Genomic DNA, 26,507 nt, shown 5'->3' on the forward strand with positions numbered 1-26,507 from the left:
AGACTTTTTTGGGGGGGGCTCCAAAATCACTGCAGATGGTAACTGCAGCCATGAAATTAAAAGAGGCTTTCTCCTTGGAAGGAAAGTTATGTCAACCTAGACAGCATATTAGAAAGCAGAGACTACTTTGTCAACAAAGTCCGTCTGGTCAAGGCTATGGTTTTTCCAGTGGTCATGTATGGATGTGAGAGTTGGAGTGTGAAGAAAGCTGAGTGCTGAAGAATTGATGCTTTTGAACTGTGGTGTTGGAGAAGACTTCTTGAGAGTCCCTTGGACTGCAAGGAGATCCAACCAGTCCATCCTAAGGAGATCATTCCTGTGTGTTCATTGGAAGGACTGATGCTGAAGCTGAAACTCCACTACTTTGGCCACCTCATGGGAAGAGTTGACTCATTGGAAAAGACCCTGATGCTGGGAGGGATTGGGGGCAGGAGGAGAAGGGGACGACAGAGGATGAGATGGCTGGATGGCATCACCGACTCGATGGGCATGAGTCTGAGTAAACTCTGGGAGTTGGTGATGGACAGGGAGGCCTGGTGTGCTAAGATTCATGGGATTGCAAAGAGTCGGATATGACCGAGCGACTGAACTGAACTGAACTGAACGGAAATGAATAATGAGTGATGTTGAGCATCTTTTCATGTGTTTGTTAGCCATCTGTATGTCTTCTTTGGAGAAATGTCTGTTTAGTTCTTTGGCCCACTTTTTGATTGGGTCGTTTATTTTTCTGGAATTGAGCTCCAGGAGTTGCTTCTATATTTTTGAGATTAATTCTTTGTCAGTTGCTTCCTTTGCTATCATTTTCTCCCATTCTGAAGGCTGTCTTTTCACATTGCTTGTAGTTTCCTTTGTTGTGCAAAAGCTTTTAATTTTAATTAGGTCCCATTTGTCTATTTTTGTTTTTAATTCCAATATAGGTTTGATATTTAAAACAAAGGGTTGGAGTCTTGATCATATAGCTGGAGTATCTTAAAGTGGTGTGTATTCTAAGATGAGTGGGAAGAATAGAAATTATAATAAGTCCCCTATATATGAACCTTCAAATTGTGAACTTTCAAAGATGCAAACATGAAGCTTACTAATGAAGACCTGTTGGAATGGGAGGTCCAGAGAAAGGACAAAGAGACAAGAGGAAAAAGAAGCAACTGAAGAATCAAAGAGATTCATGGTGCAGGAAATGGCAAGGGGATTTTCTTTATTTGAGGAGGTATTGTTAGTATTTGAGGCATAGGAACAAAATGTAGAATGGTACATGAAGGTTGCAGCAGCCATTCAGAATACAATCCAATGATACTGTGTCATCTATGATGAGAATAAGGGAGTTGCTACCCAGGGCTTTCCTGGTAGCTCAGACAGTAAAGAATCTACCCGCAACATGAGAGACCTGAGTTCAATCCCTGGGTTGGGAAGACAGCATGGAAGAGGGCATGACAACCCACTCCAGTATTCTTGCCTGGAGAATCCCCATGGACAGAGGAGCCTGGCGGGCTATAGTCCCTGGGGGTAGCAAAGAGTTGGATATGACTGAGCGACTAAGCACAGCATAGCACCCAGACACCACTGGATCATTTGTTCCAAGAGAGTAGATAGATTTGAATTCAGCAAGGAACCAGAGCCCATACTAGCAAAGTCAGGGGTGAGTGACATTGCAGCTTGCCCCCCATCTTCTATTGCTGACAGTCCTTCAGTTCTACCTTCTCCCACCCCCTCCCTCCTCCAGTCAATAACTCTTCTTGCCTGTTCACTCGATGCCAGCCTGTGTGTGACAGCTGTTGTACCGTACTACTGTATTTTTCAAGGTACTGTACTGTGAGATAAAAAAGAAACACTTCTTTTCTGTTTGCTTTTTTATATATTATTTGTGAGAAAAGTGCATGTATTAAAGTCACTCAGTCATGTCCAACTCTTTGTGACCCCACAGACTGTACAGTCCACGGAATTCTCCAGGCAAGAATACTGGAGTGGGTAGCCTTTCCCTTCTCCAGGGGATCTTCCCAACCCAGGGAATAAATGCCGGTCTCCTGCATTGTGGGCAGTTTCTTAACCAGTTGAGTCACAAAGGAAACCCTGTGAAAAAAGTGTTATAAGCCTATTACAGTACAGTACTATATAGCCAGTTGTGTTAGTTGGGTACCTAGGCTAACTTTGTTGGATTTATGAACAAATTGGACTTACAAATGAACTCTCAGAATGGAACTTGTTCGTATGTAGGGGACCTACTATCTATCATACAAGGAATAAAGAAAGTGAGAGTATCCAGTTTAGAGAAGAGAGAACTCTTGAGAGATTTGATAGTCTTTCCTAGGATCTAGAAGGCTATCATGGAAATAGCAGAAACATAGACCTGCTTTCACACATAGACATGTTCAGAAATGAAATAGTTACAAAGAAATCAGATTCCTGTAACAGGGGTGTTCACACAAGGCCATTTGATGGAGATATTGTGAAGTGTCTTTTAAATCTGACTCAAGACCTATTTGAGATTCATAGAGTAAAACCAGCTTAGTAGATCATTATAGCATTTTTTCTCTTTACAGAGAATAAATAAGAAATATTCATGTTCTCAGCCTGCAGGAAAGCTTATTATCTCATAAAACTTTTGTTACACACACACACACACACACACACACCACACACACATACATGCATGCACATGAATTGTGCTCTAGGTTTCAGTATAAAATAATTTCTTCTTGTGAATTGCAGTCCAAAAAATAAAGTGTGAAAGTCACTGTTCTAGTTGTCATCTTCCTAATTCCCAGAAGAAAATCAGGAACCAGACACATGTGAGCTGACATCCCAGTCACAAATCTTTCATTTAACATCTCTATGACTAAGTTCCCCATTTGAAAAAGTGGAGAAAATCATGACAGCTACCTCTGGAGTTTATACACACACACACACACACACACACACACACACACACATAATATTTTTAAAAGATATATCTCAGTGCTTCATGCTTTTTAAAAACTTAGGTCATCCCAGTGCACCAGCCCAGAGGGATGGGATGGGGAGGGGTGGTGGGAGGGGAGTTCAGGATGCGAAACACATGTATACCCATGGCAGATTCATGTCAATGTATGGCAAAACCAATACAATATTGTAAAGTAATTAGCCTCCAATTAAAATATATTATAAATAAATAAATAAAATTTGAAGAACAAAAAATAAAAATAGAAATTGCAAAATAGTGAGAAAAACAATAAATAAAGATTAGGTCATCATTTCTGCACTTAACTTCTTTCAAATAACTTTGAAGAAAATCAGAGGTTATTAGGAATTTCCTGGTGGTCCAAAAGTGGTTAGGACTTGGCACTTTCACTGTTGGGGCCCAGGTACGATACTTGGTGTAGGAACTAAAATCCGGCAAGCCACATGTCATGGCCAGAAAAGAAAAAAAGGAAGAAGGAAAGAAAGGAGGAAAAGACAATCAGGGGTTCTTGAGGGTTTTTAAAGACTCATTCCTTGTTTTCTTCCATCACTGACACTGACATGTACAGACAGGTGGCCTTGATAAGATAAATAAATTAGGACAGTGTCCCTGGGAACTGGTTGTAGGGGTGGGGAAGGGTAACAGAGCATGTGTTCAGCAATTTAATACAATAACTTGATTCATTCCCAGACACCCAGATGTAGCTCTCTGGGATTCTGCGATGACTTTGGAGGGAAAAGGACCCCTTCCATTTTTTTCAATGGCTCTTTTGCGACTGTTAACTTTGGCTGTTGGTGTCTCCCCAGCTGGGACATTCATGTTATCAGAGAATTGGCCCCTCGTGTGTAAGCCCCATTGTGTGACCAAGGCTGCTCTGTGGGTTCTGTACCAGTGGTGTTTATTGCTGTTTGGGTAACAGGAAGAAACCTGGTACTTTTGTACTGTTCAAACACTCATCCTATTCATGGCCACTGTTTATGCCAAAGGAAAATGTTCTCACTGAGAGACCAATAATTTAGAAAATATTTGAACGGGAGGTTGAATAGTTTCTATTGGAGTCTTTATTAGTGATCTTGATTTCTGAATACAATGGGACTCTGTTAGAAAATGTTCTCTACCATGGATTTGGTTTACTGCAAGCCAATTCTTGTTCCCCATGTACAGAATAAAATCTCTATTGCCACAAGACAAAAAGCTTGTAATATGGGTGATTCTTATTCCCAACTTCTGGGAATAATAGGAAGATTTGTAATCAAATAATATATGTTTATGTATATATTATTATATATATTTATATTAATATATAATGTAATATAATTAAATTATAAATCTTCCTATTGTCCCAGAAGTTGGGGATAAGTATATATAAATATATATATATATATGTGTGTGTGTGTGTGTGTGTGTGTGTATACACACATATATATATATCACTGATTGGGAATAAGAATATATATATATATATATATATAGCACTCATTGTAGAAAATGAACAAACTAAATAAAATGTGAAATGTCATTGCAGATATTTTAGAAAGTACAAAGGTGGTACTATTCATTATCCTTAAACATTTAGAAACTTTCCAAGTTAGGATACTGAATTGGGTAGATATGAAAGAGATTTAGACTCTTAGGAATATCTGAAAGTTTGTTAGCTGGTGACTTGTCTCTATTACTTTTCATTAAAGCAGTACAACTGAGGAAAACCCACTTCTTTGAAATGTTATTTATGGGTATATAATAAGCTATAAGCCCTCAAAGTCAAGCATGCTTTATCTCTATAACAACTTTATTTATCTGTAAATGAATGTCTAGAAGTTTGTACCTCTTAATCCCCTTAACCTATTTCACTTTTCCCCAGCTCCCATCTTAGCAACCACTGGTTTGTTTTCTCTGCCTACGACTCTTTCTGTTTCCTGCTTATTGTTTGGTTTTTCTTGGATTCTGCATATAGTTAAAATCATATGGTATTTGTCTTTCTCTGTCTGACTTATTTCACTTATCTAAGTCCAGCCATGTTGCTGCAAATGGCAAGACTTCATTCTTCTTTTAGGGTTGAGTAATATTCTTGTGTGTGTGGGTGGGTGCATGCAAGCACACAGGCACATGTGTGAGGCAGAGAGGGAGGTGGGATTTCATGGCATCTTACTTTGCTAAAGTAAAATTGGCTATAAATGAGCCTATTTCTTTCTTTTGTGTGTGTGTGTGTGTGTGTGTGTGTGTGTGTGTGTGTGTGTCAACAAACTTGTTTTAATATATAGTATATATATACACTCACACACATAGTCACAGGCCATTGTGACAGATACCCTTCTCCGCCCGGGAAAGGGCTCCATCATACTCCAGGCTCCTGGAGACTCTCGGGAAGGAGCCCAGGCCTGGCAGTCTTCACAGACGACACCCAACGGGGGGGCGCTTTTATTAGACAAGTGGGAAGGGATGGGGTGCGCCTTAGGGTATGCTGTCGGGCGCCTCACACAGGCCCCGAACTCTGCGGCACCCTCTTCATCAGCTCCTCATCCTGCACAGACAACTCTGTCAACTTCTTGCCCATCCGCTCACGGATGTCCAGGTACTTGGAGACACAGCGGTGCAGGCACACGGACTCGCCCTTGGACAGCTCTGCTTCCTTGTAATGGGGAGGCACGCACTTCCGGTGGCAGCACTGGTCGTTCTGTTGTACATGTCGGCCATCATCTCTACCTCCAGCTCTGTGGCCAGCTGCTGGGCCCTGAGTGGGTCAATCTCAGCCCTGCGCCCTGGAAGAGATCTCCTGCGGGCCTCCTAGTTCCGCGCGCGCGGCCGGGGCAGGGCGGAAGCACGTGGGGTGCGGCCGGCCGGAAGTCCCGCCAAATGAGCCTATTTCTATAAAAAGCAATGAACACCTCTGACCCCCTAAAGCCCTTTATACCTTCTCTATTCAGAAGATGTAGTCATCCTTTTAATGGACAGTACTTCTTCGAAGGGATTCTTCAGACTGATTAATGGATGGCTGCTTGACATATGCGGAGATCTATGTCAATAACTTTAGTCCTGCTTTTGGCATGAATTAATCATTTCCCCCCTTGAGGTTCTCTTTCACACAGTTAAGTTCTCTCTACCCAATTCTGATAAGGGTTTTTGTAGTGGTCATTATCTCAGATTGGGGCAGATTTTCTCTGAAATAGCTTGCCTCTCTGAGGGGATCAAAAGGGAAATAAAAAAGTTGGAAAAGTAATATTCTCATGTGAAAAAGGAAAGCGGGAGACAGAATTAGATGAACTGAAAAGCTTTATTTTGCGGTGCTGAAAAATTCGTGGTTACTCAGTGGCTTTGGGACTCATGCTAAGTATGTTTCAGCCTTCCGTTATTCAATGGTCTCTAAAATGAAACCCACCGAAGCAGATTTCATTGCAGTTAACTGTTTCCAGAATATATATAAACAATCATAGAAGAGTTCTGAGAAGTATATTGGGAACCAAATAAAAACTGAATTTGTCAGTATATTTTGATAAGAATTTTTATTTAATATTTATCCCTTTAAAGTTCAGGTGGATGTAGGGCAAGCTAAGAACTGCACCTGATAAACCACAAGCCAGTCTATTTTTTAAGAGTATAAAGAAAAGCAGATACATATAAATATTCTGAAACAGATGAAACAAAAATGAGGCTAATGACTCAACATTTTTGATACTTAACAGTGGGTTGACTTAGTTTTAGTTCCAGGCACGGGCAAAGGTTCAAATTGGAACTCATTTTATTCAAACTGGTTTTCCCACCATCTTTAGTTACATCGTGACTGAACTCCCACCACCGTGCCTCAAATACTAAACATTTTGCCAATACTTTTACTGGATTAAAGAAAGAGCTGAAGTAAACATTTTGTGATATCCCCAAAGAACACATCTTTTTTTCACTAGTTCCCTGTATTTTCTAGAGTCTTTCACTGATGTGAGACTGAACTCAAACAAGACCACATCTCTGCCGCCAGCTACTTTTGTAGAGAAATCATCTGTAAAGGACAGACGCACTCAATTCATTGCCCAGCCAGCTTCCAACCAAGTCCGAACCCATTTAGCTGCAAATCCAATATCATTATTTTGTGCAAAATGTCTAGCCACTTTCCTTTAGACTACAATCCTTAAACTTTGTGCAATCCAAGGAATGCCTGTTTACCTGTCATATAAAGGAAGGAAGTGGCTTCATCTTGCCTGAGAACCCTAAGATATCCTATAAAGCCTTCTAAATCTACCACGCAGTGATGCTGATAGATTAAAGCCATGAACTTTTCTTCCTCTCACAGTAATATTTTAAGGTTTATGGAAACCATATAAAACAAACTAGATTTGTTCCCATAATTTCAGACCTCTGGGCTTAGTTTTTGATTTGCAAAAACCCACTTACACAGGAAAATTTTAAATGTGCCTGTTACCAAAATACTTTGGAGAATATTAATTTTTGCCTCAAGAGTGTCTTAAAATTACCTCATTCCCCACCACTGTTACCCACTTCTATCCTAGTGTGAACTGTTTCTTCACAGTGGAAAGACTTATATTCTTTTTTCCACTTCTTTTCCATAGCATCAATTGACTCAAACCAACCATAGTTCTTTTTTTAAAAAAAAAGAGAGAGATATAGTTGATTTACAATGTTTCAAGTGTACAGTAAAGTGATTCAGTTATATGTATATTCAATTATTCACATATATATTCTTTTCAGACTCTTTTCCATTACAGGTTATTATAAGATATTGACTATAGTTCCCTGTGCTATGCAGTAAGTACTTGCTGTTTATCTATTTTATATATAGTAGTGTGTATCTGTTAATACTAAACTTGTAGTTTATCCCTCTCCCCCACCTTTTTCTCTTTGGTAATCACAAGTTTGTTTTCTATGTCTGTAAGTCTGTTTCTGTTTTGTAAATAAGTTCATTTGTATCATTTTATTAGATTCCACATAAGTAATTTCATATATTTGTCTTTGTCTGATGTTCTTATTGTGATAATCTCTAAGTCCATCCATGTGACTGCAAATAGCATTGTTTTATTTTTTTATGGCTGAGTAAATATTCCATTATATATATGTATGTGTGTGGGTGCATGTGTATACCACATCTTCTTTGTCCATTCATCTGTTGATGGACATTTAGTTTGCTTCCATGTCTTGACTGTTGTAAATAGTGCTGAAATGAACACTGAGTTGCATGTACCTTTGAATTAGAGTCCTTTTCCAGATATATGCTCAGGAGTGGGATTGATGGATCATATAGTAACTCTATTTTTAGTTTTTTAAGGGAACCTCCATACCCATGGTTCTTTTTTCCCTCAACTGTGGCTTAGTTCCCCAAGGATGCCATCAAACAGTTACTCTAAAGGTCTCCAGATTTGAATTGTTCTCAGGCAAGAGTCTCAGGCTAAAGGTAAAGGACACAGGAATAAAGAGATCCCAGGATGGTTGGTATGCTTGACTGAAAAGAAGGAATCCTGCTTTGTGCCAGAAATTACTGCTTATGTTTGGAACACAATAAGTCCTATGGCAAGTTATTAGCAATGCATCCCCGTTAAGACCAAAGGCTTGGCCATAATTACAAAAAAATCACAGAGATTTGTCAAAAGAGCACGTAATACTTTGGATAATTCTGATAGTTTATTACGAAATACTATTCCAAATAAAATGAACCTGTGAAGCAAACATGACACACAGGATTCAATCAGTGATCAGTTATAATTATTTTCTGTGTGTGGTCTTGGAATGTAAGTAATAGGATTCTGTCAGTAGCATGTCATTTCCTGCCCAGTTATGCCCAAAAGGCCAAGTGGGTTTATGTGTTCATAGAAGAGTATGAGTTTGTTCTGATAATGAGCTTTAGTTTAAGATTGGCGATCAATTACGTAAAGCTGTTCCCTTCTAAATAAGCATCCTGGAGATTATTACATTACTTAAAAGTGAAGTGCTGTAATATGCTAATTTCACAGTATTGAATCCTGCCAAAAGTTGGAGAGGTTGTACAAACAGTGTTCCTATTGGGCTGTTTACAGCCTAGAGCTTGTCAGCTTCAGTCCTTATCTGTATCATGACCACAGTGTTACATAGGTACTAGTTGTCTCTGTATTCAAGATACAGAGCTATACCTTTTGTTAAAATAAAACTTCAGAGAAGATATCATGGAAGGGTTATGTATATATGAAGGTAGGGGTGAGTGGGAGGTGGACTGGGAGGATGGGAGTGTTCCCTGGTCATGTCAATTCACACTTTAAATACATAAGAAAATAATCTGAGAAATATTCTGATCACTGCTTTAATTAGTCCCTGGTTCAAGAGTATCTGTCCTGAGGCTAAGCATTTGCTGTGGACCACTTACATGGCAATCAGAGTGATAAAACCATCATGTCTATCAATCAATCACATTATCTTTCAGTATATTTTTTCCTGATCAGATTGTGAAAAGTTATTTTTATTCAAAGAAGTAATTCAGACAAAAGGAAATATAACCAAAATGCTATAATGTGGGTGAACTTCAAGGAAATATTAGAGCTATCCTACTGACATGTTCATAAAAGGGACAAAGAGAGACTGTGTTACAACTGGAATGTCCCAAGAAGAAAGGTATTCTAACAAGAAAAGTCAATGAAAATACTGCAAAGAAAAATCAACAATAGGTTACCTAAATTAGCTATAAAGAGTATGTTGTAAACACTGCCTTCCTAATCCCCAACACATTTGATATAGGAATATAATAAACAATAAAGCAGTATAATTATTTAATGAAGTAAAAGCATAGAATAAAATAGATAGCAGTTGCCAAAAGTCTTCAGTAAATAAAAATCTATTTGAAAGCTTTTGAAACTGATTTCATTGCAGTGCAGAAGAATGATGGAAAAGGAAGGGGTCAATACCAATAATCAGTGCTGTTGTACGTGGGGAGGTTGAGATAGGCACATTACATTTTCTCTCCCAGCATGAATGTATCACAGCGAATGGAATAATTTACCAACAGTACAAATCATTGAAATTCAAGTTGCTGTCAAATCCAGAGAGATTCTTTCCACAGTATCTGCCTGAAAGATTGAAAGCTGAGTTGTTTATTTGAAATGATTTAGCTATTTGACACCAAATATCTAGGAACAGGTGCACAGATAAGAACTAAAATTCTGTCAGTGGACCAATGGGAAAGGTGATTCCAAGGCTACTTTACCAGCTAATGTATATATTCAGGTTTTCTTATTTTTAGATGACGAAATATGAAAAGAGAATTTTACTTCTTACTTTTCAAGTAGAAGGAAAAAGGAACACAGGAATATGCATCCTGAAGCAAATAAACTTCCTTAATCCGATCTCAAAAATGACCATAGTCACCATCAAATATAAGGCACGCTGTGGTGAAGGGAAGTCAGAGTAGAAAGACACAGCATTTTAAATTAAACAAAAACAAAAGGCTTACTTTGGCAAATCTTGCAAAAATATATGACAACATGGACACATTGCTAGACCTCCCAGAGCGCAGGAAGCGGCGCTCTGAACCTTAGGTTTCATTAGTTTCACAGTGAATCCACCTGCCTCTGTCCTTTGGATTTACGCCCTTTAAAAGTGTCTTTATTTTAGGGTGAGCAATTGTTACATTCTCTCAGTTCACTGAGAAAACGAAGGAAGTAAAGTATGCATGAAAAGTGGGATAGGGATGAAAGACAGTTAAACTTTCATCATCCACAATATGAGATTAATGAAAATATCTGAAATTGAAAAAATCAAGAAAAAGCAGCATAAACATGTTACCTTTTTAAATGGAGGGAAATAAGCTATAAAAAAGTAAGACATGGTTGTCACAGGGATAGAGTAAATGATAAAGAATGGGACATAGACTATTTTTGTGAGAAGCCTTGTCCAATATTTAAATATAAAATTTAAAAAATTTAAATATACTTAAATGGTATCTTACAATGCATTTTGTTCTTCACCTTGTCTTTTCACTTGCTATGCCTTGAAGTTTTTTTTAGAGCAGTACAGATAAATCTACTTCTTTTTCTTAATGACTGTCTAATCAGCTATTTTATTGATAAAATGTAATTTATTTAACCAAGCTGATACTAATGGACATTAAGTTTGGTGTCAGATTTTTTAAATTATAAAGCCTTAGTGGCAAATCTTTCATGGCATATTTCTATTTGTATATGTTTAGGATAAATAGCTAGTAGTGCATTTTTAAAAGATTGTTTGAAAAAGGGTTTTATGTTTTGCATTTTTTAAAAATACACTTTATTTTGGACTAGTTATTTTAAAAATAAAAATGTGGAGGTAGTAGAGACAATTCTCATAAACTACATAGCTCATATATTGCACATTAACATCTTACATTAGTATGGTCTATTTTATATTAATGAACCAATATTGATAAATTAAAATTAACTAAAGTGCAAACGTTATTCAGACTTCCGTAGTTTTTAACTAATGTCATTTTTCTATTTCAAGATGTCTGTTTTTTGGTATTTATCCTGCATTTTTTTTTGTTTTATCAGTTGTTGGTCTGTGGCTTGGTGTTAGTCATTAATTTTGGAAAATGCTTCTCCATTATTATTTCAAATATTTCTTCCTGTGCATCCTCTTTTCTTCACCTTCTGATATTATAATTACATGTATATTATACTTTTTAAAATTATACTACAGTTGTTGGATGTTATATTCTGTGTTTGTTTTTTTTTTTTTCTCTTTTTGTTTCTTTGCATTTCAGTTGGGAAGTTTCTGTTGACCTAACATTAAGCTAATTGATTCTTTCCTCAGCCATTTTCAGTCAGCTAGTAAGCTTCTCAAAATTATTCTTTATTTCATAACACAATGGTTTTGTTTTAGTGTTTAATTTTTATTCTTTCTTAGAATTTACATCTCCCCATTTACATTACCCATCTCTTCTTGCATGACAGATCCTTTCAACATCTGTGTCACACCTCAATCTGGTTCTGATGTTTGCTTTGTCTCTCTAGAGTGTGTTTTTTCCTGCATTTGGCTTGCCGTATAATTTTTTGTTGAAAGCCAGACATATCATATTGGGCAATAAATAGGAACTGAGGTATGTTGGCCCCTGGTGTGAGGTTTTATGTTGATTTGATAGGGAGTTGGGCTGTGTTTCATGTTTGAAGTAGCAATAGATGCCAGGGACTTCGAATTTCTCTGGTCTTCTTGTTTTTGACTTCCCTCTTGAGTGATGGCTCTCCCCAAATGCTCTGCACTCAAAGAGAGTTTGCAGATTTCAATTCTAACTCTGCAGCTCCCAGCACTTTCTCTCTTTCAAGCGAGGCCACACTCAGCCTCCAGCAATTTGTCAAAATTGTCATGGAAGTGTTCATGACTTCAGCGGCACCTGCTCCTGGTAAGCAAATGTGACTCTCTATTCCGTGACTTCAGTTCTCTAATGAGTCCAAGAAAAGTCACTGACTTTCGGTTTGTTCTGCTTTATCTTGTCGTAAAAAGGAGAGTGACCGCTTCCAAGGTCTTTCCACATCAGAGCTGAAACTAGAAATCTCCTAGCAGAGGAGATACCTGGATAAATATTGGCAAGTTGCCCTCCAAAAATTTTTCACCAATTTATATTTTCATCACTATAATTTAAACTTATTTTTAAGTAGTTTGACATCCACACTTGCTAGTATTTGACTTTGAGACTGTGAGACAAACCCTGAGAGGACAGATATTGGAGAAAGTCTTAAAGATAGCTTACATCAAAATGCATATGTATTTTTGCTATGCATTCACATATCTTATTAAATTTTACTGTGGTGGTGTTAGTTGTCTGTTTTGATTTCCAAAGGGACTCATTAGTTTGACCTAAAGAAGGATAAAGTGGGGTGCGGTGGATTGTGTTCGAATGTATTATAAGAATTCCTCCAGCTATGCTCTTTCTTCATAGGTAATAGGCAAGAACATTGATTTTGCTAAAAAACTGATAGGTTTGTAGGTATCTGGACTTCCACAGACAAAATGTGTCCCAATTGTCCATAAGTTAGGAATCAAAACTGAAACTTCTAACCTTGGTCTGACTCCAGGAGGGAACAAAGCTCAGCTATTGAGTGTATGCAGCTGACTTTTACACAGAGATTAATCTTCAGTAGTTTCAAACCTTACCTCTTCTTTCTCTTTTAAAACAGAAATATTCTTCATTAGAATTTCTCTGTTTCCTTGATTATTTGCCAGGAAAATAATGAGTGCTTTTTCCCAATCTATCATTCTGTGTAGAGATGATGAAGCAGTGATGAGTTGATTTTTCTCTTTTCCCATGTGAATGCTATTTTTCCATAAATGTTTTTTTTCCATAAGTGGAAAATACACTTAAAATCCAATGAATGCTTTTTCAGTCGGCACATGGCAAAATTCTAACAACTCAGTGATTTTGTTTTTCTGTGAAACACAACCTTTCAACCATTATTTTATCTCACTAAATATTTTATTCTGAAATAGGTACTCTTTCAGAGTACCTAAATAGGTAACGGAGAAAGAATGAAAAGAAAGTTGTGATATTTATCTCAGAATCAAAACAAGGAAAAATTGAGTCAAATAATTTTGAAAAATCAAACCATCTTAACTCAAGCTTAATTTACTCTGAAAGTGAAAGAAGTGAAGCCTGCTTCAAAAGGGCTGCTTGGGACTTCCACGGTGGTCGAGTGGTTAAGAATCCACCTTCCAATGCAGGGGACACCGGTTCGATCCCTGGTTAGGGAACTAAGATCCCATGTGCTGTGACAGCTAAGCCTTTATGCCTCAACTACTGAGATAGCAGGCCACAATGAGAAAAAAACCTATGCACTGCGACAGAGAGCACACACACCGCAGTGAAGATCCCTGCATGCTGCAGCTAAGACCTGATGCAGCCAAAAAAGAATCAGCTCCCTGAAAAACAGAAGCTTTAAACAATTTTTTAAAACAATGAGATGGCTACTTAATTATTGTTAAAAATCACAGTGTCATTTGTTCATTCACTTTAGTATGAATGTTTACAAACAGTAACTTAATTCTATAATCTAATGTTAATTGGTTAATTCTATATTCTAAGGAATATCAGAAGGCTCGCCATTCTTAGAAACAATAAGTTATGAAAAGGAAATGAAATATGAAACAAAGCCAATGTGCTTATTGCATCTTTGTTTTGTTAAGCTCTGTGCTCAGAAGATATTGTCAGCCACAGTGAAATGTGACTTTACAAAATGTTATCACTTAATATCATAAAAAAATGAAAAAATAAAACAAGTCACACCAGATGCTGAGATTGTCACAAACTGAAGCTGTTTCCACGGTTATATGATAATGTTACTGTAAACAGTGTCGAAAACTCTGAAAGTTTTCAAGCATAAGTCAGGTCCAACTTCTGAATTACTTCTAACCACAGAGGAATATCTGTTTCATAGTTTAATCCATCACCCATCTGGATCCCAATCCAACTCTTTCAGACATTCACTGTCTTTCACTAAAAAACAACTTTAGGACCTAAACAATTTAAGTAGATATGAATTACATTTTTTAGGAGAGATCATGTGGCCAATAAAAGTAAAATTACCAAAATGAAAGCTTACTATCTGAACATAAGGCTTTTCACTTCCAAATCCCTCTGCTTCTGTTTTAAGAGTTTCTGAGTGGGAGAATGTACAGAAATCGCCCACTTACAGCTCACATTCTAAACCAGCAGCCTAGAATTAGAGGAGTTTTATCCATGTATGGAGAAACACTGATAATTATAATATCTTCTACATTCAGTGATCAGAAATTATCCTTGCTCTATTATTTCTCTTCAAGTCGAAAACAAGTTTCTCAAAAGATTCTCATGCTACTAAGTTATGCTTCGATATTCGTTTATCTCATCAAAATTGTGACACAAAATTTGTGTGTCATTTTTTCTTGTTTTGGACTGAAAATATAATTCCAGAGAATACTCTCAATCCTGAAAACTTTCTTATCATGAGAGAAACATACCAGGAATGATGGTGCCATTTAGGTCTGTGCATGCTAAGTTGCTTCAGTCGTGTCTCTTTGCAACCCCATGGACTGTAGCTTGCCAGACTCCTCTGTCCATGGGATTCTCCAGGCAAGAATACTGGAGTGGGTTGCCATGCCCTCCTCCAGGGGATGTTCCCAACCCAGGGATAGAACCCACATCTGCATAGTCAGGTGTCTTCTTTACCACTAGCACCACCTGGGAAGCCCTTAGATTTGTAGTCCTGCCAAATAAACACTAACCCTAAACTTTTGACAAGAGTCTTATTGATGAGAGTTTAATCGATTTCACGATAGTTTAGGGGCTGAAATTTATTTTATGAATTTTTTAGATTGGAGATTAACTACTTTCAATAAGTGGTGTGTCCACTCTATCTGTGGGCTAGATCAGAGATTCATTTTATTCTGAACAGACTAGGAACAACAGTAGGAATTAGAAAGAATGGAGAAAGAGAAGTGGGAAATGGGAAATACAGGTGACTTTTTGCTTTTGGAAAATTGGGCATTTCATATTGGTGACCTACTCTCAGATACAAGAGTGAAGAAGTACTTATACTAGCAATCAACCCCCGTGGCAATAAAAATCATGCCAGTGCCATCTCAAGCATGTGTGTAGTAAGCTACCAATTCTTTCTGGAGACCCATTACCTCCTCTTTTCTTGATCAATCAACCTACCTACTCACCTTATCAAAAATATGTGTTATTGCTCAGAACCAATGGTTTGTTTTCTTTGCCCTCTTTTTCCTGATTTTGCCTTTTTGGGCTCTAGCATCTTCCAACATTTTGGACCTAAGTAGTCTATGCTGGGCTGTGTTTAGTCACTCAGTCCATGGGATTTCCCAGGCAAGAATACTGGAGAGGGTTGCCATGCCCTCCTCCAGGGGATCTTCCCAACCCAGGGGTTGAACCCAGGCCTCCTGCATTGCAGGAGAAAGATGTCTATACAGTTCAGTAATCTGTTGAAAATATATTATCCCTAGCCTGTGTGATGCTACCAAATAGAGCATCTTCTTGTACAATGAAGTAGGGTTCAATGTAGAATGATGAGTAAGAGCTTAAGCCCCAGTGTAAGAAAACATGGGGCCATGTCCAATCTCTACCACTTTATAGATGTGTGTTCTTAGCCAACTATATAATTCACTGAGTCCTTGTTTTCTCATTGGCAAATGAGTGTGAAAATAAAACTAGCATCATGGGTTTTTGAGTAAATATTAAATGAGCATTTAGCACAGAGCATGGGATATAATAGACTCAGTAAATGTTACTATATAAATAAGTTTCAGCAAATGACATTACAAATCTACTCTAACTGGAAAGAAATTGAATACAGCATCCATAGCTTGTTTTTGACTTCCTAAATTGTTCAGCAGGTAAAGAGTTTGCCTGCAATGCAGAAGACACAGGAGATGTGGGTTCAGTTCCTGGGTTGGTAAGATCCCTTAGAGAAGGCAATGGCAACCCACTCCAGTATTTTTGGCCTGAAAAATCCCATGGACAGAGGAGCCTGGTGGGCTACAATCCATGGGGTCACAAAGAGTTGGACACGACTGAGTCTAAGCGCCTAAGTCAAATACCTTGTTGAAAGTGATTCCTTGGAAGTGTGGTAAGGAGTTTAAGGTCAATGGATATACATCCTAGAATCATGTGCTCATTGTGTGACTTTCTGGATTCAAGACACAACTTAGAGGGCATAGCCTGACTCTGATTCCAATAGGCAATAGACCCTAAAAGTCATCCATTATGCCTTAGGCATTAGACAAATTTGTGGTATTCTAAACATCACCAGTTGTTAATTAATTTAAATATTAAAGCAAGACTGCATTCCAGGGAGAATTTCTGCCATTCAAGTAAGGTTCAAAGGTTTTTGTCAAAGGGCCAAACAGGTGGTCCATTTTGTGAGCTGTTCCTTATAAGCTGACTTAAAATACAGAGTAGACTTTTCAGAAACTTTCCTTCTAAAATCATCGAGACTTGGCCTTTCAGTTATGCATCATGATTCAGCAGGGGAAGAAAGGGTAAAGAATCAGCAATTATTTTCTAGCCAATTACTTCTTGCTGATTTTGAGTGAATTCACATTTCTGTAACAAGGTATGATTTGAAATTTAAAAGATAAGTGGTAAATGAAGTAACTATTCTCCAAACATTAGGCTCATGCCCTTTGTGAGCTCCTATAGCTGTATGATGTAGTTATGTAAGTCAAAGTCAATTAGTCATTTTTTTCGTAGCAATGTGCAATAGCTCATTTTGTTTGTTATCCCTTGTTTGTTTATGACTGCCCAACAATGCTCTGATCCAGTCTTTGACATTTATTCCTGCAGGTCAGCAGATGACATAAAAAGAAGTTAAACACCAAGTTGTCAATTGACTCTTTGTTGGTTAAGTCTGGTGGAAATTTTGATAGAAAAATGACATTCAGAAACCACTGTTTAAAATAAAGTTTGCGAATGATGCATGGTTTCCAATACTCTATTCTTTCCTTTTTCTCCTTTACCACTGATAATCAAGATTTGGCTATAAATAACTCTCCAGATGCAGAGGCTAAAACAGTCAATCGACATTCTCTGCAGTGTCTTTTATGAGTTCCTGGATGAGTGCCTTCCCTTTTTTTTTTTTTTTTCTGATAAGGAAATGTGTTCAGCATGCCTTATTCTGGGTACTTCAATATTAGCTCTTTTTCCACAGGGCATTCTAACTTAACACACACAAAATTATAGATGCTAGCTGGCATATACAAAAAGCCATATAAGATATTGATACTATCACCAAGAAATTTCTTTAAAATAAGCCACATTCTAAGGCAGTATTCCTCAGAAACGCTGCTGTTGCAACTCGAAGGAGGAAAGAGGCAATCTTTACATCCCTCTATGATCTCCTAAGAAGAGGCTTGCTCTGTCCCAGTGTCTTATGCCTTGTATTGAAAAAAGTCAGGGGTAATATTCAGCCTATTTCCTCTTGCACTGTTCTTCCATCTCGATTCCTGGTTGATGAGGGAGCCCTATGGGCTTGGATTTCCTCTGCCCAAAATAAGAAATAGACAATGGACTAGCTATAGCAATCATTGTTGTAGAATTCTGAGTGACTGAGTTTAAAATTGGTAATAGTCATTAAGATATCAATGCAAATCATTTCTATCTTCATCTCTAATTTAATAAAAAGTCTTCGACGCAAGTAGCTAGATGATTTCTCCATGTGTATTTCCCTGCAATCAGTTAGCCTTACTCCCTAGTTTCTAGAGGCTGAGTTATAAATCGCCCTGCTGTTAGTCTTTCGGCCTTGTTTCTGTGAGGCAGGATTATAAATTGGAGGAGACTTTGCTGATCCCAAAAAGATTTTCTGAAATAGCTCTGTGGTCAAAATAAGAAATAATTATTGGGAAGAAGCAGTTTCCCAAGACAGCAGTTAAGGAAGAGTTAGGAGTATTAGTCTTTTGCCCCCAGGGCAGGATTCATGGGCATGCAAAGTGCTCAGGAGAGCCTTGGGCTTGGTTTAATGCTCTACTTTTGCCAATTTAAGATTCTAAATTTTATTCTCAAACTCGTGTTTTTTATGTGAAACCAAAAAGAACAGTGGAGCACGTGCACGAGAAGTTACGTATAGTATGCATGACTGCTGACTCGATTCTGCCCCACTCTCATCAACTGTCCGTGATGACCCTTGAGCAAAGCATAGGGATTCAGTGGGACTCAAATCGAGTACAAGAAAAGTGTATTAATTAGGTCTATGACTAAGGGAGTGGTGGAGGGAGGCAGTCTGACAGCCTTGAGAGGTCCTACTTTCCTTTTGCATGAGAACTTGCTTCAGATGTAGATGGAAAACAATGGAGTTCTAAGAAACAAGAACATGTAAGGATCTCTATCACATCCTTCCTTACTCGTCTCTAGCTGATCACATGTGCTAGCAATCATGACATAAAGGAAACAGAAAGATAGAGTGATCTATTACTACCTTTCTGTTTAGTCCTTTCTTACCCATCTATTAGTTGAAGGCATAGCATGTTAGTAGAATGTATGAATATTGAGAAGTGAAATAAAAGCAGTTGAGTTAGTATCCTATAGCATTTTCACTCTTCCACAAAATACATATTCATGTATGAGCTACAAAATACAAATTACATAATTAGATAAAAGTACTTTAGTGCTTTTACTTTTGTATTTAAGACTGGCATGCATAATAGAAAGATGAATGATAAAATTCATGATAAGAATTTAAAGTTTTATCTTTTCTCAATTTATAATGGCATTAAATAAAAAATTAATACAATACCATGACAAGTCAAGAGAAAGATGGTGGAAGAAAGGGAAAAGCTTTATATCTAAATATATATATCTAAATATATCCGAAGTTTCATCTCTAAACGTGATAGTACATTGTTTTCTGCTTTTTGAATAAGAGATTCTGCATTTTCATTTTGTTCTGGGCCCTGCAAATTAAATAGCTGACGCTCCTTGCTCCAGAGCTGCCTGCTAATTCATTTTGCTAAGTCATTAAGAGATGCAGTTTGGGAAGAATGGAATGGAGGTGAGGCATTGAGAAATCCTTAAAGCTTCTTCTCTCCAAAGGCCTGGTGAACTCTATTTATTGAGGTTTTAATAAATAAAGGTTTTAATGAGGTTCTTTCTTGCCTTATTCTGAAATTGTTTTAATAGTAATAGTTTCCATCAGTTTCTCAACCAAAGAGTGGTCTCAATATTCCTTCTTGTTTCTGATTTTCTAAACACACACAAATTTAAGTTATCTTTGCTTTCATTACTTCCCACAGAGCAAGTTCAAGAGCTTGTATTCAAATATCTACCTTCAAAACCATTTCCTTTTCATTCCATCTTTAATCTCATAATTTGAGGTCACTAAAAGTATGCTACAAATATCCTGCAGAGTTTGATCCTTTCCTTTTCTCTTTATTCTTGTGTTCTTGTTTTTTCTCATTTATTCTTAGACACACAAAATTGCAGTCAGGATCTAGGACTTTGTAGATGTCCTATTGGTTTCTAAGAAAGAAAAAAAAAATGAGTCACATCACTAATGCTGTTTCAAGTTCTCATAAGAGGCCACACCCTACTGACCAAGATGTCAATAATGTTTTAGCCCTGCCTGCAATTCTAGCTGCTGCCTTTCATTGCCTTAAAGTAAATCATTTGATCTTAGTATAACCTCAGTCTTGCCTTTTCAGTTGCTTTGATCCCAAATCTCACACTGTCGAATTCCTGGAGTCAGAAAATGCTAAGGATTAAATCCTCTTCTGATTTCTTTTATCCATATCCTAACAGAAACTTTAAGGTCTGAGAGCAGTTTTCATGCCTGGCTGCTATAGATGTACCCTGCCCTATTTCTACTTTACTGTCAACTTTCCAGAAATACTGTTATTTATAGTTTTTCGGGCTTTCCTCATAGTTCATTTGGTAAAGAATCTGCCTGCAATGCAGGAGACCTGGGTTTGATTCCTGGGTCGGGAAGATCCTCTGGAGAGGGAAACGGCAACCCACACCAGTATTCTTGCCTGGAGAGTCCTAAGGACAGATGAGTCCATGGGGTTGCAAGAGTCAGACATGACTTAGCCACCAAACCACCACCATAGTTTTTCAAACGTGCCTGGTGTTTCAGATCCCCTTACATTTCTCATAGTAGTCCTTCTATTTAGATTTCCTTCCCTATCTTCTTCACCCAGATAATTGCTTCTCAAGCCTTAAGTATCATCTCAAGCATAAGTAAATCCTCACAGTTCTCATTACAAGGAAAAATAGATTTTTCTATTTCTTTCATTTTGTATCTATATGAGATGATAGATGGTCACTAAACTTAGTATGTTATCATTTCATGATGCATGTAGATCAAATCATTATGCTGTATAACTTCAACTTATATAGTAAAAAAAAAAAAAAATGAAAGTGTTAGTCTCTCAGTTGTATCTGTTTGAAACCCTGTAGACTGTAACCCACAAGCTCCTCTGTCCATAGAATTCTCCAGGAAATAATACTGGAGTGGGTAGCCATTCCCCCTCTCCAGGGTATCTTTCCCAACCTAGGGACTGAACCCAGGTCTCCCTTTACCATCTGAGCCACCAGGGAAGCCCCAACTTATATAGTACTGAGCATCAATTATATCACAATAAAACTTGAATAAATTAATTAAATTAACTGAATCAGATGTGCTTTAATAAAATATATGATATCTCTTCTGGGTATTATTTATGTGGTCCTAACCCAGAGAACACTGATATATGTATGGAAATTATATGCACTAGCAACATTCTCTTAGGATTTTTAAAGTCATAGAATCTTAAAATTAGAAAGAACCTCTGAATATCACACTCAATGCAGAAATCCCCTTTACAAAGTTTTGCTATTCATTATGTGAAGAAAGCTGAGCACCGAAGAGTTGATGCCTTTGAACTGTGGTGTTGGAGAAGACTCTTGAGAGTCCCTTGGATTGCAAGGAGATCCAACCAGTCCATCCTAAAGGAGATCAGTCCTGGGTGTTCATTGGAAGGACTGATGTTGAAGCTGAAGCTCCAATACTTTGGCCACCTCATGTGAAGAGTTGACTCATTGGAAAAGACCCTGATGCTGGGAGGGACTGGGGGCAGGAGGAGAAGGGGATGACAGAGGATGAGATGGCTGGATGGCATCATCGACTCGATGGGCATGAGTTTGAGTAAACTCCGAGAGTTGGTGATGGACAGGGAGGCCTGGCGTGCTGCGATTCATGGGGTCAGAAAGAGTCAGACGTGACTGAGCAACTGAACTGAACTGAACTGAACTGATACATCTTATAATTTTATTTCTTTTTTATTCTCTTAACCATGGTTGAAGGAAAAGGATGATAGATTAAAAGTGATAGTTAGGTAGATGGGTGCTTTCTATCCAAAGCCAACTGCCAATATAAATTCTCTTTTTCAGAAACCTACTGAAATCAGGAATGAGCTCTTCAAGTCAGATATAGGGGAAAGGTCATCAGGATCTTTTACAATACCTAGATTTGGGCAAATCTTTTCCCAAGGATATCCCAGAGAAGACTCCACAAAATTTCCAGGTATTCAAGAGTTTCATTATTAGCTCAGCTAAAGATAAGCCATTTAGAGAGCAGATTCAGGTTCTACTTATGGGGTTTTGGAGAAGGAAATGGCAACCCACTCCAGTACTCTTGCCTGGAAAATCCCACGGACAGAGGAGCCTGGTAGGCTACAGTCCATGGGGTCACAAAGAGTCGGACACGACTGAGTGACTTTACTTACTTTACTTAAGGAGTTTAGCTAGAATTTTGATTTCTTAGGATTCTTTTGGATCTTTTCCCTTCTTGGGAAAGTTAACTGCCCAGGTTATCATTTTCTTGTGTCCTGCATCACTTATAAAATTGATGTCTGTTCTTTTTAGATTAGAACAAGTATAGTGGCCTCCGAGAAATAATTTTCAGGTTTTTTGAGTTTTCCAATATCAGTATCTGCTGTATGTATGTACCTCTGTCACAGCTACCTTCACATAAACACATAGACATATGTGTTTATATAGACTCATACAGACTTTAGCCAGCCTTGATGGTCAGATTGAAGATTGATGATCACCTGTCCACATGCCTAGGGGAACCAGTTTGATGATCAAGGCCTTGGTCGGGAACCATATACATGAATTTTCCTTCATGAACTGCTTGCCAGTTCTTTATGAGATTTAAGGGTCTCTGACCTTGTTCTATCTCTCTGCTGATTCCCACTACTGCTGAAATAGACAATGCCTACCAAACTTCACCAGCTTGTTTAGAGAGTCAAAAGAAAAACAATATTTTTGCAGAGTTAAAGTGCCATAGAAGTGGAAAATTTTCATGTTCACTCTTCTATCCATACTGTGAGTTAACTGTTTAGGTTCCTTTGTATTATAAGTTGGTTGGTACAGGTGGAGTATGGCAGAGAAGGACAATGACAGGTGGGAGGAGGTGTCTGAAAAAGGAAAAGTGGACTAAATAGCGTTGGCTTCTTTCATGTACTGATTTAGACCTCTTCTTCATCAGAAACTCTTTATTGAATCCTGAATGTTTTTCCTTGAAAAGAAGATGAATTGTGAATAAACCAGGACAATAGGATGGAGAAACTTCTTATTCATGATTTAGTGCTGTGGATTACTTCCTCTTCCCCTTTCCTGTCCTTTAAGAACCAGAGTTGCCCCCCTGGTAAATAATGAAGGCGGACTTGCTTCTGGGAAGATTCCCTAAGTGCCTACAGCATTCAAACTATAGTTAAGTACCACTATGTGTGGCCTGTGGCATTGTGCCCACTGTCATAACTAAAGCAACAAATATTTCCTGCTCCAGAAGTCACCAAGCATGCGTGTGCCGCCCGAGGGTCATCCCGGAGGCTTTATGTCTCTTCTCTGACAGAGCTAGTGCTTCATCATTGAGCCAGGATGGCGGAGGCTTTGACTTTTTAAAAATTTTATTTGTAATGTTCCTTCTACGCTCCAGACTCACTGGAGACATCCTGACACTTAATGCTTTGTCTAGCACAATGTGATGCCCTTTACCTACTAAGAGTGAGTGAGCCTCATAAAGGTGCTGCCTTCCCCCCAGAACAAACAACGGAAATGCATCAGGAGAGCTCAGCTGCAGACAGAATGCACATCATGAAGCAGGAGCCACCATGGGATTCCTTAGATGAAAGCCAATTTCAATGAACATTGTGTTTCAAAGCCTGCTTCCTCTTGCTCCGTAAGAGCCGCAGAAGGAACATCCCACTTGCGTCTGCTGACACAAAAGAATGCTGTGGCTGGGAGATCTTATCAAGCCTTCCTGTGCCACAGTAACAGAGCCCCACTTGTGTCTTGTAAGAATCGCTCATTGTTTCATGGGGACGACTGGCTCCTTTGGGTGGGATCTGATGGCATCTCATGGAGTGGAGGTAGGTGGTGCTGGGAGGTCAGCCAGCCACATGACGCGGCTTGCTGGCTTCGGGGAAGTCAGAGAGGGGAGCAGACTTCACCCAGGTCTGTTGAATAGCTAAACACGTAAGGTTAAACTGTTAAAACAGGCCTATGGGCTTGCCAGGTGGCGCTAGTGATAAAGAACCCGCCTGTCAATGCAGGAAACAAAAAGAGATGCAGGTTAGATCCCTGAGTTGGAAAGATCCCCTGGTGGAGGGCAAGGCAACCCACTTCAGTATTCTTGCCTGGAGAATTCTATGGACAGAGGAGCCTTGTGGGCTACAGTCCACGGGGTCACAAAGAGTTGGACATGACTGAAGCGACTTAGCACACAACACATACTGTTCACTTACTACTATCTTCAACTGTATAAGCTGAGAACAAAAATTAAAAGTGTTGGTCAGAGTTTTTCTGTTGGTATAAGCTGTTTCTTCTCTTTTAATCAATTCACCTAAAGCTGGGTGATTCTGATAAACCTGAAAAGAATAAAGGAAAAAATTTTTTTGAAAACAGAAATGTATTGATTTAAAGCCATCTCTGGAGAATTTAGATGCTAATAAGTAAACATATTAGTGTTTGCGACAGAAACTTCAAAAATAAATGCTTTTTTATGAAGATGAACCTCAGGTTTAAAGGCATCACCTTTAAATTGAAGAATGTAAGCTAATAATATTGGATTAATTAAATTTGGTCAATTCAAAACGATGTATCCTTTCCCTTAGAAAGTTTGTGGCTTCCCAGTTTGAGTCTCTTCTAAGAGGGAAAATTGGTAGTTACCTGCTTAGCTGTATGGAGAGTTGAGTTAGAATTTTCTTCTCTTTCGTCTTCTTCTTTCTAAATGCTTGCTGAGTAATTATTACACATAAGAGATACATAACTGGAAGTATGACAGGCTAAGGAAAAAGGGTGACCATGTGTTTCCCAAAGGGACAATGCTTGAGATTAACAGTTTTAATCCATCCTTCCTATGTTTCCATGTGGTACTTTCTGAAATGCCCTTTGCTCTAAATGTACCCATATTCAGTTGTTTCAACTACAAGAATTATTTTTCTCTTTCTCTGTATAAGATTCTGAAAATCAAAATACTACCAAAATATACCTCTGGTATGAACATATTTTTATTGAAATTATCAAATGTTGTAAATAGATGGTTTTCTCTTGGTGCATTGTGAGCATCTTGCAGAAAGGAGCTGGATAACATTCATCTTCCTGTCTCCACTGCCAAGCAAAATGTCTTGCACATATTCAGTTCAGTTCAGTCACTGAGTCGTGTCCAACTCTTTGTGACCCCATGGATTGCAGCATACCAAGCCTCCTTGTCCATCACCAACTCCTGGAGTTTATCCAAACTCATGTCCATCGAGTCGGTGATGCCATCTAACCACCTCTTCCTCTGTCATCCCCTTCTCCTCCCAACTTCAATCTTTTCCAGCATCAGGGTCTTTTCAAATAAGTCCGTTCTTTGCATCAGGTGGCCAAAGTATTGGAGTTTCAGCTTCAACTTTAGTCCTTCCAGTGAATATTCAGGACTGATTTCCTTTAGGATAGACTGGTTGGATCTCCTTGCAGTCCAAGGGACTCTCAAGAGTCTTCTCCAACACCACAGTTCAAAAGCATCAATTCTTCAGCACTCAGCTTTCTTTGTAGTTCAACTCTCACATCTTTACATGACTACTGGAAAAACCATAGCCTTGACTAGACAGACCTTTGTTGGCAAAGTAATGTCTCTGATTTTTATTATGCTGTCTAGGTTGATCATAACTTTTCTTCCAAGGAGCAAGCATCTTTTAATTTCATGGCTGCAGTCACCACCTACAGTGATTTTGGAGCCCCCCAAAATAAAGTCTTCCACTGTTTCCCCATCTATTTGCCTTGGAGTGATGGGACCAGATGCCATGATCTTAATTTTCTGAATGTTGTGTTTTAAGCCAACTTTTTCACTCTCCTCTTTCACTTTCATCAAGAGGCTCTTTAGCTCTCCTTCACTTTTTGCCATAAAGGTGGTATCATCTGTATATCTGACATTATTGATACATATTGGTGTTGACTAAATATTTATTAGATGGATGAATAGATGGATGGATGGATGAATAGATGGATGGATGGATGGATGGTTGGACGGATGGATGAGTGGATGGCTGGCTATGATGTAGCACCTAGAGTTTACACACAGTGGTTCAACTTAGATTGTCTAAATGTTTCTTGACCTGACCACAGCTAGGCCTTTCATCCTCTAAGACTTTATTATCCCACTACATTAGATGCATACAATGAAGAGATTTTCAAGATCACATAGTTCAGTTCCTTCATTTGACTGTCGAGGAAATGAGACTCAGGGGGAGAATCTGATTTATTCATAGTACCCCAAATAATACATGCCAGATCTGGGTTAAAGTCCAGATCTCTTTCTTTTTAGTCAAATGTCCACTACACCGTGTTGCTTTCTATGACTCATCTTTGGAGGCTTTAAAGGGCCCTGTGGAGCAATCCGTCTCTGCTGGCTTGTCTGAGCAATGTGGGAGAAACCTGGCTAGAGGAGAACGGGGTGAAAGGGGCCACCCTGGAGCTGCTGGATTCATATGCTGATGGTGCTGAAACAAGCAAAAACAAGAGTGACCGCCCTTTATTCCGGCTGATATTACTCCACGTTCCTCCTGGAAGGTGCCCCACTCATAAACCAGTGGGTGGTGTCCAGTCCCTCCCTAGTCTCCTGGATAA

At 38.5% G+C, this 26,507-nt stretch overlaps 1 pseudogene; it reads right to left on the reverse strand.

Annotated features, from left to right (window-relative positions):
• Positions 1 to 5,408: 5,408 nt before the first annotated feature.
• Positions 5,409 to 5,938, reverse strand: LOC110123185 (mitochondrial import inner membrane translocase subunit Tim10 pseudogene; annotated as a pseudogene).
• Positions 5,939 to 26,507: the final 20,569 nt, after the last annotated feature.

Source organism: Odocoileus virginianus, chromosome 34 (genome assembly GCF_023699985.2).
Source record: "Odocoileus virginianus isolate 20LAN1187 ecotype Illinois chromosome 34, Ovbor_1.2, whole genome shotgun sequence".
Lineage (NCBI taxonomy): Eukaryota > Metazoa > Chordata > Mammalia > Artiodactyla > Cervidae > Odocoileus > Odocoileus virginianus.